The sequence below is a fragment of the Phyllobates terribilis genome, unplaced genomic scaffold (genome assembly GCF_046119375.1).
Source record: "Phyllobates terribilis strain yellow unplaced genomic scaffold, ASM4611937v1 Scaffold_29__1_contigs__length_15306474, whole genome shotgun sequence".
NCBI classification, from domain to species: Eukaryota; Metazoa; Chordata; class Amphibia; order Anura; family Dendrobatidae; genus Phyllobates; species Phyllobates terribilis.
The window spans coordinates 7,711,325-7,727,519 of record NW_027362789.1 but is presented as its reverse complement, the minus strand read 5'-3'; the positions used below and the strand labels follow the sequence as shown (position 1 = coordinate 7,727,519).

Below are 16,195 nucleotides of genomic sequence, written 5' to 3'. Positions count from 1 at the left end.
TCAACATTTTAGAAGATGGCGCTAGATGGGACAGAAGGTGCAGGGGTTTCAGTACTAAAATTTGTGGGTGGTGGTGAAAACTTTGTAGATATCCTAGAGACAAATAAGTTCAAGGGCGATTCGAGAGGTTTTCCAACTCTAACTCTTATGCATAAAATTTGGTGGCCCTGCAAGAAATGGTTGGGAATGGGTGTGTACTTCAAATATACTTATATGTGGACCAAACCCTATTTGAAGGAATTACAAATGGTCGGAGGGCTTTGGGACATAGAAAAATAAGGGATTGAAATATCTACATCAATTATACGTGGAAGGGCACTTTTGCTCATTCGAATATTTAAAGCAAACTTTAAAGATAACTCTGAATTTTTCAGATATTTACAATTGCGTCACGCCGTTAGAGCTCAGGAGTCTATCTCAGATTTGACCATTTTTCTTAATGGGATACTGGACTCAGTAATAAATGCAAAGAACATGACAGGTCTTATCTCTCTGATGTATAATTCTCTGCTATTAAAGATTGTGGGAGATCTTCTGGCTACAATTAAACCTAAATGGGAGAGGGATGTGTGATTAGTCACTCAGGAGGAGTGGGAGGAAAGCCTGGAGTCACCAGGAAAATTATCTATAAATTGGACCCAAAGAAGATCTCAATTATTTCTTATACACAGAGCCTATAGAACTCCTACAACACTGTTTAGAATGGGCATTAGGGCAGATGATCGGTGCCCATGGAGGGGAGGAAGGGGCAGATTTCGTCCATATGTTCTGATCCTGTATCATTAGCTGGGCTGTGGGGAGATGTTGGTAAACTGATCTCAGAGGTTTTTAATACTCCTATTCCTCTAGCTCCCAAGGTATGTGTGCTGGGTATGTGGCGGAGGTTAGAGGTTCGCCTCCTATACAATTGCCAATAGCCAAGATTCTATATCATATGTAAGGCGGCGGCATTCACACCGTGCAGTAACTGAGGCAGTGACCCAAGCAAGTCCAACATAAGTAGCTTTTATTCAGCAAACTCACAGGTAAAATAGAAAGTCCTCCGGTTCGCAGCCGGTTTAACACAAGTCCATAAACAACGGTTGCCTGAGGCAACGGCCGCGCCGGGCTGCTCAGAGCCTGACGGGTGCAGAGTCTTCCCAGGCGTGGGTTCAGCTACTCACAGGCCCGCCGAGATTTCCTGCTATCCGCCTAGCAGGTCCCAACACTGAACAACACTAACCCTTAATGCCGGGTTTTTAAAGGACCTGTGGCAAGAGCCACTGGAAAACCCGGGTTGGAGGGAGGAGGCCGCCCCACTGGCTTCCTGTAGTCTCCTCCAAGAAATGAAGGCCCTGTCGAGTTTTACTTAAACTGCCTTAGCCAGATAGCCTGACCAGGTCAATGCTCACCTTCATTCCTGCATTGCAGCCGCAGCTGTGTCTGTGACTGCAATGCACTCCAACGGGTTTAATAGGTCTCTGTACACTTTCTGGGGGATATATAACATCCCTCGTATAAGACCCCAGTCACTGCCTCACACATACTAGAAAGACTATAAGTAGGCATTGGTTGGAAAGCAATGCTCCCTTCATAGAAGTAGTGAAGCTTTAAACAGTACTATTCTAATGTAAAAATGGGTCTATACAAAAAGGGGCCGCAGCTAAATTTTGGAAACAGTGGGGGGATTGGGTTAAATGCTTAAGTGTGGTGTTGGATGAGTTGGTCAAAGACATAATATTTAACATGCTAGTTCTTTAATAGCAACATAATAGGATGGATAGAATGTTGTGCAATTCATGATACATTTGGTATTTGTACGTCAGGGAGGGATGATAGTCTTATGCAAAATCAGATGGGTGAGGGTTGAAAAGGGGGGGTTCTGGTAGGGAGGGATGGGGGTGTTTTTTTTAAATCCTGTAAATATGATATTTTATTATATGTTATATTTTCTGTATCAAACAGTCTGTAAGATTTGTATCAAACCTCCGATGCCGGCACCATTCCAGCGGTGTCGGCATGTGCGTTCCTGGGGCTCATGTGAGATTGTTACGTCGTGTGAGCCCAGTAAGTGCCAGAATCACTGTCTCCATGTTCAGAAAAATCGAACATCATGAGGAAATCTGAGAGCAGCTGCAGCCCTGGCTTCCAGTTGATGTTCAATATGTCCGAAGGTGGTGACAGTGAAGTCAGCACTGACTGGGTGCAGGGCTCATGTGATGTAACAACCCCGGGAATGTGAGTCCCGGCACCGCTGGAACGGCGCTGGCATGGGAGCTGAGTATGAGTGTTTTTATTTTAGCTAGGCCAAACATGAGGAATGACACGGGTTGTCCTAGTAGTGAACAACCTCTTTAAGATGATACAATTTTCAGTTAAAACATTTTCAACATTTTGGACATGAAAAAGGCTTTTCCCTTGTCTTACTTTTCTAAAGTTTATTAAGAGTTTATTTTCAAGGAAAACATTTTCCACATTAAGAATATAAAAATGGCTTCTATCCTGTGTGACTGCTCTGGTGACTAAGAAGAGATGATTTCTTCACAAAACATTTCCCACATTGTGAACATGAAAAAGGCTTCTCCACTGTGTGAGTTCTCTGGTGTATAACAACAGCTGATTTCTGGTTAAAACATTTCCCACATTGTGAACATGAAAAAGGCTTCTCCCCTGTGTGAGTTCTCTGGTGTATAACAACAGCTGATTTCTGGTTAAAACATTTCCCACATTCTGAACATGAAAAAGGCTTCTCCCCTGTGTGAGTTCTCTGATGTCTGATAAAAGTTGATAACTGTGTAAAACATTTTCCACATTCTGAACAAGAAAAAGGCTTCTCCCTTGTGTGAGTTCTCTGGTGTATAACAACAGATGATTTCTGGTTAAAATATTTCCCACATTCTGAACATGAAAAAGGCTTCTCCCCTGTGTGAATTCTCTGATGTCTGCTAAAATTAGTCATGTGTGGAAAACATTTTCCACATTCTGAACATGAAAAAGGCTTCTCCCCAGTGTGAATTCTTTGATGTCTGATAAAACTAGTCATGTGTGTAAAATATTTTCCACATTCTGAGCATGAGAAAGGCTTCTCCCCTGTGTGAGTTCTCTGATGTCTGATAAAAGTTGATATCTGTGTAAAACATTTTCCACATTCTGAACATGAAAAAGGCTTCTCCCCTGTGTGAATTCTCTGATGTTTGATAAAACTAGTCATATGTGGAAAACATTTCCCACATTCTGAACATAAAAAAGGCTTCTCCCCTGTGTGAATTCTCTGATGTCTGATAAAACTAGTCATATGTGGAAAACATTTCCCACATTCTGAACAGGAAAAAGGCTTCTCCCCTGTGTGAGTTCTCTGGTGTATAACAACAGCTGATTTCTGGTTAAAACATTTCCCACATTCTGAACATGAAAAAGGCTTCTCCCCTGTGTGAGTTCTCTGGTGAATAACAAGATTGGATTTCCTGCTAAAATATTTCTCACATTTGGAACAAGAAAATCTATTCTCTATCGTATGAATTTTTTGATGTATAGGAAAAGACTTTTCGTGGGGAAAACTATTACCACATTCTGAATGTGAAAATGGCTTCTTTGCTTTAGGAGCAGTTTGTTTTTTAGTGCTTATTTTGTGACTATGATTTTCCTTAGTAGTCGGTAATGAATCAGAAGACAGGACCTGTTTCAAAGGATCAGATGACAGATTTTTGCTGTGAAGGGATGATGGTATATCTGGAGTAATGGCATTCACTTCAATTGTATCCTGTGGGATCTCAAGATCGTCTGATTTAAAAATTGAAGATGTCAGCTGTCCCTCTGATCTCCTGGTACAGTCATCTGCTATGATAAAAATCAATTATTATTTTTCATTAAAATATCCTTGAATTTTATATTTTTTAACATTTCTACTTAAACTCTCTGTAAAAATATGAATTATTCAGCAAGACAATGACAGTTCACAGTCTAATAGAAAACCTCATAGGATGAACCTGGGGAAAATAATACCAATAAAAACTTCCACTCATCCCGCAAAGAACAAGCCCCCACTCAGGCCCATCATCTGTCAGTGGAAAAACGGAGGTTTCCACATTATTAGTGTCTCAAAGGCTCTTGAAGAGCAACATGGCTTCCATAAACCAGTCCAGCAATATCTGCTCTCCCAAAGTCAAATCTCCCCCTCACTTCGGAGCCTTGCAGTGTGCCTAAACCACATTTAGCATCCATGTATTTGGCATAACTATAGTGAGAAGAATCCACTTAATTTACGGTGTGGGTCTCCTGGAGCACAAGGTGGGCACTATGTGTTGGGTAACAAAATGGCAAATGCACAATTTTCACTCTCCAACATCCACTGTCTGCTAATTTCCGAAAAGTACCTGTAGAGTCAAAATATTCCCTACTTCTAAAGATTAATTCATTCAGGGTTATAATTTCCAAAATGGAGTCACTTTATGGGGATTTCTACAGCTCTAGTTTTCTGCCTTTTGTCATGGCCCACCATGGCCCAAGCCTAGGGGTTTCTGTGTAAGTCCAGATACAGAGAAAACGGAGTAGATACTGCTATAATAATAATAATTTTTATTTATATAGCACCAACATATTCCGCAGCACTTTACAATTAAATAGGGACATGTATAGACAATATAAACAATACAATGTATCACATTTAAACAGCTACAGGAGGAGCGAGGGCCCTGCTCGCAAGCTTACAATCTGTATGGAAATGGGGGGACACAATAGTTAGAACATGGTCATCAGCCAGTATCAGTATCTGTGTGCTATTTGGTGCATGGAGGATGTGGAGACAGATGAATACGCAGGGGCAGATTAACATTTAGGAGGGAACATAGGAGAGTTAGATTAGTGAGTTGAGGTGATACAGATGTGTTTTTAAAGCATGAAGACATGGGGGCTAGATATTAGTCGGATCGTTTGGGGCACGGCATTCCAGAAAACTGGCGCGGCACGAGAGAAGTCTCGGAGACGGAGGTGTTAGGTTCAGATTAAAGAGGATGTTGGTCTTAGATCAATTGCAGAACGGAGGGCACGGGAGGGGTGATAGAGAGAAATGAAAGATGAGATATATGGCGGTGCAGAACTCGAGAGAACCCCTTTACCCCCGAAGGAAAAAATCATTTACTTACACACAAAAATTGTAAGGCTTGTTTTGAGTTTGCCAAAAGACATGTGGGAGACTCCCCAAATGTAAGGAGGAAGATGCTGTGGTTAGATGAGACCAAAATTTAACTTTTTGGCCACAAATGTAAACAGGTGGCAGAATCATACTGTGGGGATGTGTTTTGGCAGCAGGGACAGAGAAAATGGTCCGAGTCGAGGGGAAGATGGATGATGCGAAATACAGGGATAGTGCTAAGCCTGTTCATGGTGGCCATCTTTTGAGCTGCTAGGTGACCATGAACAGTGCCCCCAATACATTGTGTCTGCAAACTATTCCAGCAAGATCTGCATTCAAAAAGTTAAATGTCGCTCCTTCCCTTCTTAACCTGCCATGTGCCCAGACAGTAGTGTACAACCGTATATAGGGTATTGTCGGATTCAAGAAAAGGTGGAAAATAATTTGTAAGGTCCATCTGTTTCCTATTATCCTGTGTGAAGAATTCCAAAGTTATCACCACATAAAGTGACACACGTTAGATCTGAAAAATGGGCCCTGATAGGAACACAAAACTGGCTGCAGGAAGGGGTTAAATCAGAGTATTTTGGGAACTAACTACTGTAGTCAAAAACTGTGACTATAGACAATAACACATCTACTGAAATGATCAAACTCAACAGTCTTCATCAGAGAAAAATGAGTAACTAGTGGTGAAACCTCTCGGGGGTAATTAGAGCATGGGGCTCGGTGGCTCTTGGCAATCTAAACTATCGAAAGAGACAATATTTTCTGTCAGATGAGTTTCAAGAAGAAATATTAGACATTCAAAGAGAACTTTTTATAATAGTGCAGAGCTGAGGTATCTTAAATTTAGCTTAGAGATATATCATGGCACAGGTGTAATGTTTTTATGTAGTTTATCGCAATCCTGTTTGAAGTTAGTTGGTTTTAAAATAAATTGTAAAGTCAGGATAAAGGGAAACTTTGTTGTTATTGGACAGAAATTCACACTTGTCCCTCACTGCACATTTAATGTTGTCGATTCTAAAGGCAAAGTTTGGTCAGAAAGACTGGACCTGATCTTGTAGGGACCATATGAGAACATTCAGCAGCACAGAAAGGACTTTCAATGCCCAAAGTCATTTGAACAGTTTTGTTTTTGGAAGAGGAGAATGTTTTGATCTAGAGGCAAAATGATGATCACACGATTGTGATACGGCCGGACTACACCACCGATAAAGCAGCCACAGCCGGTGACTGAGAAGAATCTGTGACTTCTGTGCATTTAGTGGTCAGTACTCACCTGGGTAGTCATATGTAGGAATCTCCTCTTTACACCACTCATCACCCCTCACATATGTCTCTGTAGTATTACTATGGGTCAGATCTTCACCCTGAAACAAATATTGTAAAAGTGACAGACAGATGGAGAAATCACATCTATGATCAGCTCTAATCCTACCATCTCCACCGTTCTCATTACACAAATATAAACCATATAATACTGGTGGATAAAACAAGACTGAGCACAAGACCTTCACAGCCGTCTACACATCATAGGGGAGATCTCATGACACCTTCTCTCATCTACCTGATGATCCTGAGGAACATTGGGATCTTCTTGTTTACAGTCCTGTGGAAGAAGAGGACGGGGACATCTCTCTGGTGTTGTCCGCTTACTGGATAGATCTGGAGGAAACACATACAGGGACTGAATTCATTCTTTACATACAGATAATTATAGGCCGTGTGTATTTAGTCCTGTCTATTACCTGGGGATGTGAGGGACTGGGGAACCTCCATCATGACGTCCTTGTACAGATCTTTGTGTACTTCTAAATACTCCCACTCCTCCATGGAGAAATAGACAGCGACATCCTGACACCTTATAGGAACCTGACACATACAATGATACCGTCATCACCCCAATCCTTAATAGCGTTACTGTATAATGTCCCAGCATTCCCAGCAGTGTCACCTCTCCAGTCAGCAGCTCAATAATCTTGTAGGCGAGTTCTAGGATCTTCTGGTCATTGATGTCCTCATGTATCAGAGGGTGAGATGGAGGCCCAGTGATTGGGCTCAGGGGTCTTCCCCTTCCCTCAGACACAGGGTCCTGACAGCGCTCACTAGAGGTCTTCTTCACTACTGTGTAATCCTGGTTATGGAGAGACACATTAATACATCTCACTACAGACATTTCCAGAGTCTTCACCTCTCCAGTTCTGTCCATCTGTTATTCCCATAGATAAGAATGATGTAATGTGACGTCATCAGAATCTCTCACCTCTCCAGTAAGCCGGAAGAGGATCTCTAGGGTGAGGTGTAATATCCTCTCCGCCATCTTCTCTCTGTTCATGTCCATCTTTGATTGGTAAATCAGGAAAATTCTCTTATATAGAAGATCTTCACTGAGAGGATCCGATATTGTAGAGATCTGAATGAGGAGAAGATGAGCCGATGTAACATCATAAAAATCCTGTGTAATAATACAATTACTGGAGACAATAAGGGGAAATTTATGAGGAGATTTAGGTTTTACAGTATCTAGTTTCCTTCTTTACATCTAGCAATAAAACCTATATATTTTAGGCCACAGACACCAAGCAGTTTCTTCCTCGGAGTCTATAGCTGAATACGTTTCTCACAAGATGGTGGTTTGATGGTTTTATGAGATGGATGTTTGTTCTCGGCCCCGACCCTTTCACAACTCCTGTCTCCTGGTTTAATCACAAGAGAAACACATAACGAGAACCTGGCTTACACCTTTGGGTTTTCACAAATGCGGCATTGATAAATGTCCACCATGTAAATATGCCGAACACAAGAAATAGATTTAATCACATTAAATAAAACATTTCATTACACAATATATCACCTGCAGCAGTGAATTTGTAGTATATTGTATTCAGTGTCTGGGATGTAATGTCAGATATGTCGGCTGCTCCTCCTGTAAATAAGGCAGAGAATTAATGAGCACATAGGAGACCCCACTAATCCCGCGGCCATTAACCCCTCCAATGTTTCCACACATTTCCTAAGGGACTGAAAGAACTTTCAGTTTTGTGGCAGTGAAAGGGTAAATAGTTCAGGTGGAAGGGAGATGGCAGAGGAGCATTGCTGAACTGTGAAGCTTCCTGGACACTGAGGCCAAATCCATCCTACCGGAGGGTATAAAGAGAAGGAAGATCTGATCTTACATTACCAGACCGGTGAAGGGGCCATATTGTGATGACTGTAAGATGATTGTGTTTCATCATTGTCTTTCTTTGTATCACATCTATTACATCTATTAATGCCGCCATTCATCTTGTGCACAGGAGCGGCTGCTCCAGAGACATTTATATCCTGCTCGGGTTTCATTCTTACCTTCGGTTCTGGGTAAGAAGTATCACTCCGAAACGCGTCACCTCCACCTTAATTCTCTCTGGATTCTTTCCTCCAATGTTCTGATGACGTCCCATCATTATTGTGACATAAGGTTATAAAATGAAGGAATAAAAGTTTTATGTTATTTGAGGTCCTGGATCGTCCTCTATGTGTGGACGGTTATCACTACTATCTATGATGCGCCCCCTGGGCCAGTGCTGTTAGGGATACCCGGAGCCGGATCAGATGGGGGTTGTAGTCTCCGAGTGGCTGTGACCCGGTCCGTGCCCAGGGTGTCAAACTCAGTGTGTGGCAGTCCTTATAGATGTTACTAGATGTTCTTTTATGTTGACTACGCCACCCGTTGATTTGCGGTCACTATGGCCGCCGCTGCAGCAGGGTCCGCTGAGGTTGGTGGTGTGTGTGCAGCTTTGGGTAGTATAACCCCCAATGGGAGGGGTATAGCCTCAGGGGGTCAGCCGTGGAGGATGGTGGTTGTGAAGGTGCAGCAAAGAGACTCAGAGGCATAAAATGCAGTTCCAGGGTTTTACTTACTGGTGTTGCTCGGGTCACTGTGTACAGCAGTGACCACCCGAGCCGTGCTGCGTCCACCAGGTCCTGGACTCGGTCAACTCCCAGGCAACTCCGGAGTGTGGTCCTGAGCTCCTTTCTGACTCTCCCTTCTTCTGGCCGTTCCCACCAGGGATCCACCTAAGTCCGGCTCCCTCGGGCCTCTTGTTGGTAAACCCTTGTCTCTGGGTTCCCTGACCCTATTCTTGGTCTGCCTTCCGGGTGGATTTAGTGGGTGGTCGTGGCAGATCCTGCCCACAACCTCCGGTCTCTGGCTGAGGATTAGTGCTGTGGCCTCCACCAGCTTGGGATCCGGTACCCTGTTGCCGACCCTTCACCCTATTAGCTCTCTTATGGGCTCTTGGGGTCCCCTCTTCCTGCGCCTCTGGGTCCCTCTTCCTTCTCCTCTGCTCTGCTTCTCAGGCTCTCAGACAGACTGTCTGACTGGCTGACTGTGGCTGACTGACTGACCCTGATCTAAGATGGTGCCCACCTTATATACTCCCTCTATGTGTGAGCTCAGGTGACCAGCACCCAATGAGCTCCTAGCTTTACCCAGGCTGCTCCCCCTATCTGCCCCTACACTACTGGGATGTTCCACCCCCCTCCCACTCCAGCCAGGAACAGACACTGTCGTACCTGCACATTTCTCTAGTGGGAGTACCATCGGTCTGTTCCCCGGAAATGGGATGTGTGTAGTGCATGCAGCTACTAGCTCAGTTCCACACTCCATCCTTACCCGGGAGTGGAATACCACACCTCTGGCTTGAGGCGTAATACCCCTGTAGCAGCCGAGTCCTCAGGGTGCTACATTCCCCCCTGGTAAATCACAGCACGTCCTCGGGCTGTAAAAGAATAAACATCCAAAAACATACAAATTTTTTTTTTTTCATAAACATCAACATATAAAACATCATATATATTATCATCAGTAATAAACTTTTCATATAAAACTTTTCATAAATAACATTCTTGCTTCTGGTTCCTCCGGTCACTGTGCAACTTGTGACCGGGTAAAGTGCGACAGTCTCTCTTGGAAGAAAACAGTTTCCTATAAAACCGGTAGGGGGCGCCTTAAAAAGCGCAACTATATACAAATGGAAATATGGCCGCTCTCAGTCCTCGGCCAGGTATTAGGGAGGAATGACCGCTCTCAGTCCTCGGTCAGTGGGAATAGGGACACACGGGTTTCAGTTCACTCTTTTGTCCCAACGGGGAACATATTTTAAGCAGCAACAGTTTTTTGGTACCCCTACGGGCAACTATATACAGTCTCTTCTCTACCGTACTCAACGACGGCGTCCTCCTGCTCTTTCTTTGGATTCAGTTTCTGTTTCAGACCCGTCCGGGTCCTCTTGCTCCTCCTCACACCGCAGCTCCTCCTCCGTCAGGCGATGCACATGGAGGGCGTAGGGTCCTTTGGCACACTTGTGCCGGGTGAAGGTGACCTCGTCCCCTAGATACAGGTCACGACCTCTGTGTCCCTCCGGCAGATGGCTTTCTACGTCTCTGCGGGTCACAAAGACGTCGCCGGGGGTATGATGGTCTCTAATGAAGCCCCACCCATGCTGCAGGTTGAACTTAATCACAGTCCCGATGGTGCGGGGACCATGAGCTGCACGGGGGTTCCTCCGGGTCCGGCTCTTCTGTTCAGCGCTCTGTATTTGCAGCCACTGCTCACGGACCCGCCTCTCTCTCCTTTCCCTGTCAAAGACTTCCAACTGCTGGCGGCAGCACTCCGCACGCTCAGCTGCGGCTGCCCTTGTTTCCTGAGTGAACCCCATGAGGTCTCCTCCGGTGGGGTCCCACTCGAACTGCGCTTCTTCCAGCGGGAGCGGGGTCATCTTGACAGGCGCCGGAGGCGGTATCAGGGGCTCATCCAGAGGCCGTTCCCTCCGGAGTCGGGGATTGACGAACTCCGGAGGCCACACAAAGGGCTGCCCATCCGGGCACGTATGCTGGGCGAACAGGTCTTCACCCAGGTGCGGCGCTCTAGATGTTGAGGGCGCTGTGGTGGTAGCGGCGCCCAGGTTTACCAGGCCTTGCGACCAGGCTTGGGGCACCCTGAATGTGAAGGGCACCGTGAAGACGGCGGCGCCCGGGTGTTCCTGGCCTTTCGACCAGGCCGGCGGCTCGGCAGAGGTGGAGGGCGCTGTTGGTACTGCGGCGCCCGGGGGCACTCGGCCTTGCGACCAGGCCGGTGGCTTCTCCTGCTTGGCCGCGCTCTGGATTGAGGCACGTGACATAGCAGGGGGCGTGGCCGCGGCTCCGGCCGCTTGAGGCCTAGCTTGGAGCGATGACGCAGCGGCTACGGGAACGGTGAGTGGGGCTTCGGGCTCTGCGACGGGGAGCTGGGGCAGGTTTACGGCTTCTGGGCACGGGATGCTGTCGTCCCCATTACCTGCCTTCATCTCTTCGGCTCCCTCCGCGGCGCCGTCTCCGGCCGTCGTCCCTCCTTCGCCGTCCTCAGAGGTGGACTTGCTCCCCGCTGCGGGTGGCATGCTTCGCTGGCGGGCTCCGGCTTGCTGGGCCATCTCTCGAGTCCACTCCGCCAGTGTTTCCTGCTGCACCCGGGCCATCCTCCGTGCTAGGCCCTCCAGCGCGGTCTGTGCACGCTCCCGATCTCCGGGGAGCTGCGCCAGGATCTCCAGCAGGCCTTCTGGAGTGGCGACCTGCAACAGGCTCCTGACCACTGGGTCGGTGCTGCCTGCCTCTCCCTCCATCTCCGGGTGTGTTCTCTCTGGACTCTCTTCCAGACGTCTTGTCTCCGGGTGCGCTCTCTCCAGACTGCTCCAGGCGACACCCATCTTTGTTCTCTTGTTCTGTCTCCGCCCACATTGAGGGTGGTCCCGGGGCAACTTAGTGATTGTCAGTTCCAGGGGCAGTTCTCTCACGCTGATGGACACTTCCAGCATCACAGTCTCTGTTGGTGGGCGCGGTTTCCCCTTTTGGCGCCATTCTTCGACCTGGCCCACGATGGGAGGTGGCCTTTTGCCACCCTCTGGCACGCCCATAATGGCGTCCGCTCTTCCAAGGCGGGAAATCTTCGGAAATTGCGGGAATCGTCTCCCAGTGGCGGGAAACTCCATGGATGGCGGGAAAAAGCTGCAAATGGCGGACAACCGGCGGGAAACGACCTGTGATGGGGTCCGTTGGCGGGGACCCTCCGGAACCGGCGGGAGACTTCTTCCCAAGGTAACGATGAACTTTTCTTCAGGCACGCAGTACCCGGTTGTTGCGGGCACGTTATCCTGCCGACTACGCCAAAGTTGACGCGCCCCATGGGCCAGTGCTGTTAGGGATACCCGGAGCCGGATCAGATGGGGGTTGTAGTCTCCGAGTGGCTGTGACCTGGTCCGTGCCCAGGGTGTCAAACTCAGTGTGTGGCAGTCCTTATAGATGTTACTAGATGTTCTTTTATGTCGACTACGCCACCCGTTGATTTGCGGTCACTACGGCCGCCGCTGCAGCAGGGTCCGCTGAGGCTGGTGGTGTGTGTGCAGCTTTGGGTAGTATAACCCCCAACGGGAGGGGTATAGCCTCAGGGGGTCAGCCGTGGAGGATGGTGGTTGTGAAGGTGCAGCAAAGAGTCTCAGAGGCATAAAATGCAGTTCCAGGGTTTTACTTACTGGTGTTGCTCGGGTCACTGTGTACAGCAGTGACCACCCGAGCCGTGCTGCGTCCACCAGGTCCTGGACTCGGTCAACTCCCAGGCAACTCCGGAGTGTGGTCCTGAGCTCCTTTCTGACTCTCCCTTCTTCTGGCCGTTCCCACCAGGGATCCACCTAAGTCCGGCTCCCTCGGGCCTCTTGTTGGTAAACCCTTGTCTCTGGGTTCCCTGACCCTATTCTTGGTCTGCCTTCCGGGTGGATTTAGTGGGTGGTCGTGGCAGATCCTGCCCACGACCTCCGGTCTCTGGCTGAGGATTAGTGCTGTGGCCTCCACCAGCTTGGGATCCGGTACCCTGTTGCCGACCCTTCACCCTATTAGCTCTCTTATGGGCTCTTGGGGTCCCCTCTTCCTGCGCCTCTGGGTCCCTCTTCCTTCTCCTCTGCTCTGCTTCTCAGGCTCTCAGACAGACTGTCTGACTGGCTGACTGTGGCTGACTGACTGACCCTGATCTAAGATGGTGCCCACCTTATATACTCCCTCTATGTGTGAGCTCAGGTGACCAGCACCCAATGAGCTCCTAGCTTTACCCAGGCTGCTCCCCCCTATCTGCCCCTACACTACTGGGATGTTCCACCCCCCTCCCACTCCAGCCAGGAACAGACACTGTCGTACCTGCACATTTCTCTAGTGGGAGTACCATCGGTCTGTTCCCCGGAAATGGGATGTGTGTAGTGCATGCAGCTACTAGCTCAGTTCCACACTCCATCCTTACCTGGGAGTGGAATACCACACCTCTGGCTTGAGGCGTAATACCCCTGTAACAGCCGAGTCCTCAGGGTGCTACATCTACATTACAGTGCTGGAGCTAGGAGAGGAATAATGGCGTTGTGTGAGGACTTCTCTGGGCTTCTGTCCTTCATCCTGCAGTCGTCTGAATGGATCTAATGTGGACGGGAACCAGATAAGCCGCATTCTGTCCACAGCTATTACCTCACTGTTCACACCACACAGAGACCCCAAAAGAGTCTCCGTGCTGAAGGGGTTAATGCCCCCTGCGCCCAGTAATGGGGGTCTCCACATACCTCCACCTGCAGAGCCGCCACCACATATATGGCTGTTCTGTGCGCACAGGACCTGTGATGAGGTCACAGGAGGGGAGGAGTCAGGGGTCACATGATCAGGGGCCTCAGTGGATGCACAGTGTGAACTGTGCGGCTCCTGTACAGTGATATCCGGAGCGAAGACGCTACATGGAGACGTCTCCGCAGTCAGTGACATTTCCGGCATTATTTGCCCCTCACTACTGGCACAATTACCCCGCGCCGCCTTTTCTACAGTTTTATGTGTGAATGTAACGTGGGATTTTCCTGCTTGGAGACAAATAGATGACACATGAGGTGATTATCACCAGTTACCGGACGTCTACTATGTGGCAGCATAAGATTGTGCTATCCACTTCATACCAGGAGCTAAAAGGCCGAAATCTCGTATGTTTAACCCCTTCCAGGGAGGGCGGCCTTGATAGACTATATTCAGAGTCCGGCTGAGAGTTCGCTCACATCAGCGGATTATAAATCGCTCCGATGTCCATCCTGAATAATTGGACGAGTGTCATGGGGTCCCCCTATTTTTTTGTAACCAGCAAAGGTAAAGCAGACAGCTGAGAGCTGATATTATCAAGTTGGGAAGGTCCCTGGTTATTGGGCCCTCCCCAGCCTAAATATACCAGCTCATAGCCACCCCAGAAGTGGCACATCACATGAGATGCCCCAATTATGGCTTTTTGCCTTTGCTCTTCCCTATTGCCCAGATGCATTGACAATTGGTGTAAAGTATCTTGGGGTTAATGTCAGCTGTGGATTGTCAAAACTCACAGCTGGCATCAAACCCTGGTGATAGTAATGGAGAGGTGTCTATCAGACAACCCCATTACTGACCCAGTAATCAAAAATAAAAACACCCACGAAAAAATACTTAATTTGAATAAACACTCCCCAACACTTTTCCTGGTTCACTAATTTATTAACCCCCCCCCAAAAAAGCATGCAGGTGGTCCAACGTAGTCCACCGAATCCGATGATGATGGGCATTTCCGCCATATATGTAATACAGACCAGTCTGCACCACCACACTGCCAGCACAAGTCCGAAGATGCTACGTAGCATAGTGTGACAATGGTACCATCTAGATAGAATCTTATCTTTTTTCTCTTGGGCACGGCAAGTAATAGATAATTTGTGGGAGAGTATGAATGTTTTTTGCCTATCCTTCTCTGAAATTTGACGACACAATTCCTTCTCCCAACCCTAGTAAAGGGTAGAGGGTCATTGCTGGTATCCATTTGTGTTGCTTTGTGTATGCAAGATAGAAGTTTAGTACAAGGACCTACTTGAGTGATTAAGGGTTCAAACAGAGTGAGTTCATCCTTTATACTAGAAATATGTTAGAATTTATAAATGACCTGAGCTGGAAATAAGCCAGGCAGGATAGACTCCTAATTGGAAAGGAGCCGCGAAGTTCTATAAAGGAAGGAAAAGAGCCTGATCCCATGAGAATGTGTCTCAATCTAACCCCATCAGATCAGTCCCAGATTAGAAATGAGTCTGTACCTTAAGCAGAGGGAAAATCTGGGTTGCCAAACATTGGCATTAATGGACCCAACCTACGTGGTATAGACGATGAGATTAAGACTTGATCCCATGTTTTCAAAAAGTGTTGAGTGGGTATTGGTAATTGTTTAGTTTGTACATGTATTTAGTCAGTCAATCCAAGGTAGAGATGTGAGTATCCACGGATAGAGGTCCCCTTCCAGTTTCACTCATTGCTTATGTTCCACAGACGTGAACCAGTCCACTGCTCTCATAAGAATCAAAGATTGATGGTAATTTTTTTAGGTCAGGCATACTAGTACCAGCCTTTATTTTTTGGAACATCACAATATTTTAAAACGAATCCTAGACCTCAACATTCCCCATACTACCTAATAGCGTTGTCGAGATGGGAGAAAAAGGTCTGAGGCGCGCAGACAGGAACGATCTGGAATATATAAAGAAGTTTTGCCAAAATGTCCATTTTATCACATAAATACAACCAAACCAGGACAAGGGTTTGAATTTATAATTCATTAAATTTTGAAGAGTTTGTTCAAAGACAGTGATATAATTTAAACTATACAGATCATCCATGTTGCCTGGAATTTGTGTACCGAGGTACTTAGGTGTGTCTTTCTGCCACTTAAAGAGAAAGTTAAAAATTAGCTTTTGTCTTATGTTATTGCTTCTGATTTAGAGTAGTTGGCTTTAAAATCGCTTACTTGGCCAAATTCTTCGAATTCCTTTAGTATAGAAGGAAATGAGATAATTGGGTTTGAAAATAGAGCAACAAGTCGTCTGCATATAGAGCTAGTTTATAGTGATGTGAGCCTATAGTAACTCCACTAATATCTGGATATTTTTGTAATGCTACCGCGAAATGTTCCATCACCAATGTGTATAGGAGAGGTGATAAGGGACACTCTTGCTTTGTCTCATTTTTAATAGAAAATGTGTTATA

General features: G+C 46.8%; 1 pseudogene; it reads right to left on the bottom strand.

The window, feature by feature from the left end:
- Positions 1-2,455: 2,455 nt before the first annotated feature.
- The window catches only part of LOC141178696 (uncharacterized), a 27,934-nt pseudogene continuing 14,194 nt past the window's right edge, over positions 2,456-16,195 (bottom strand).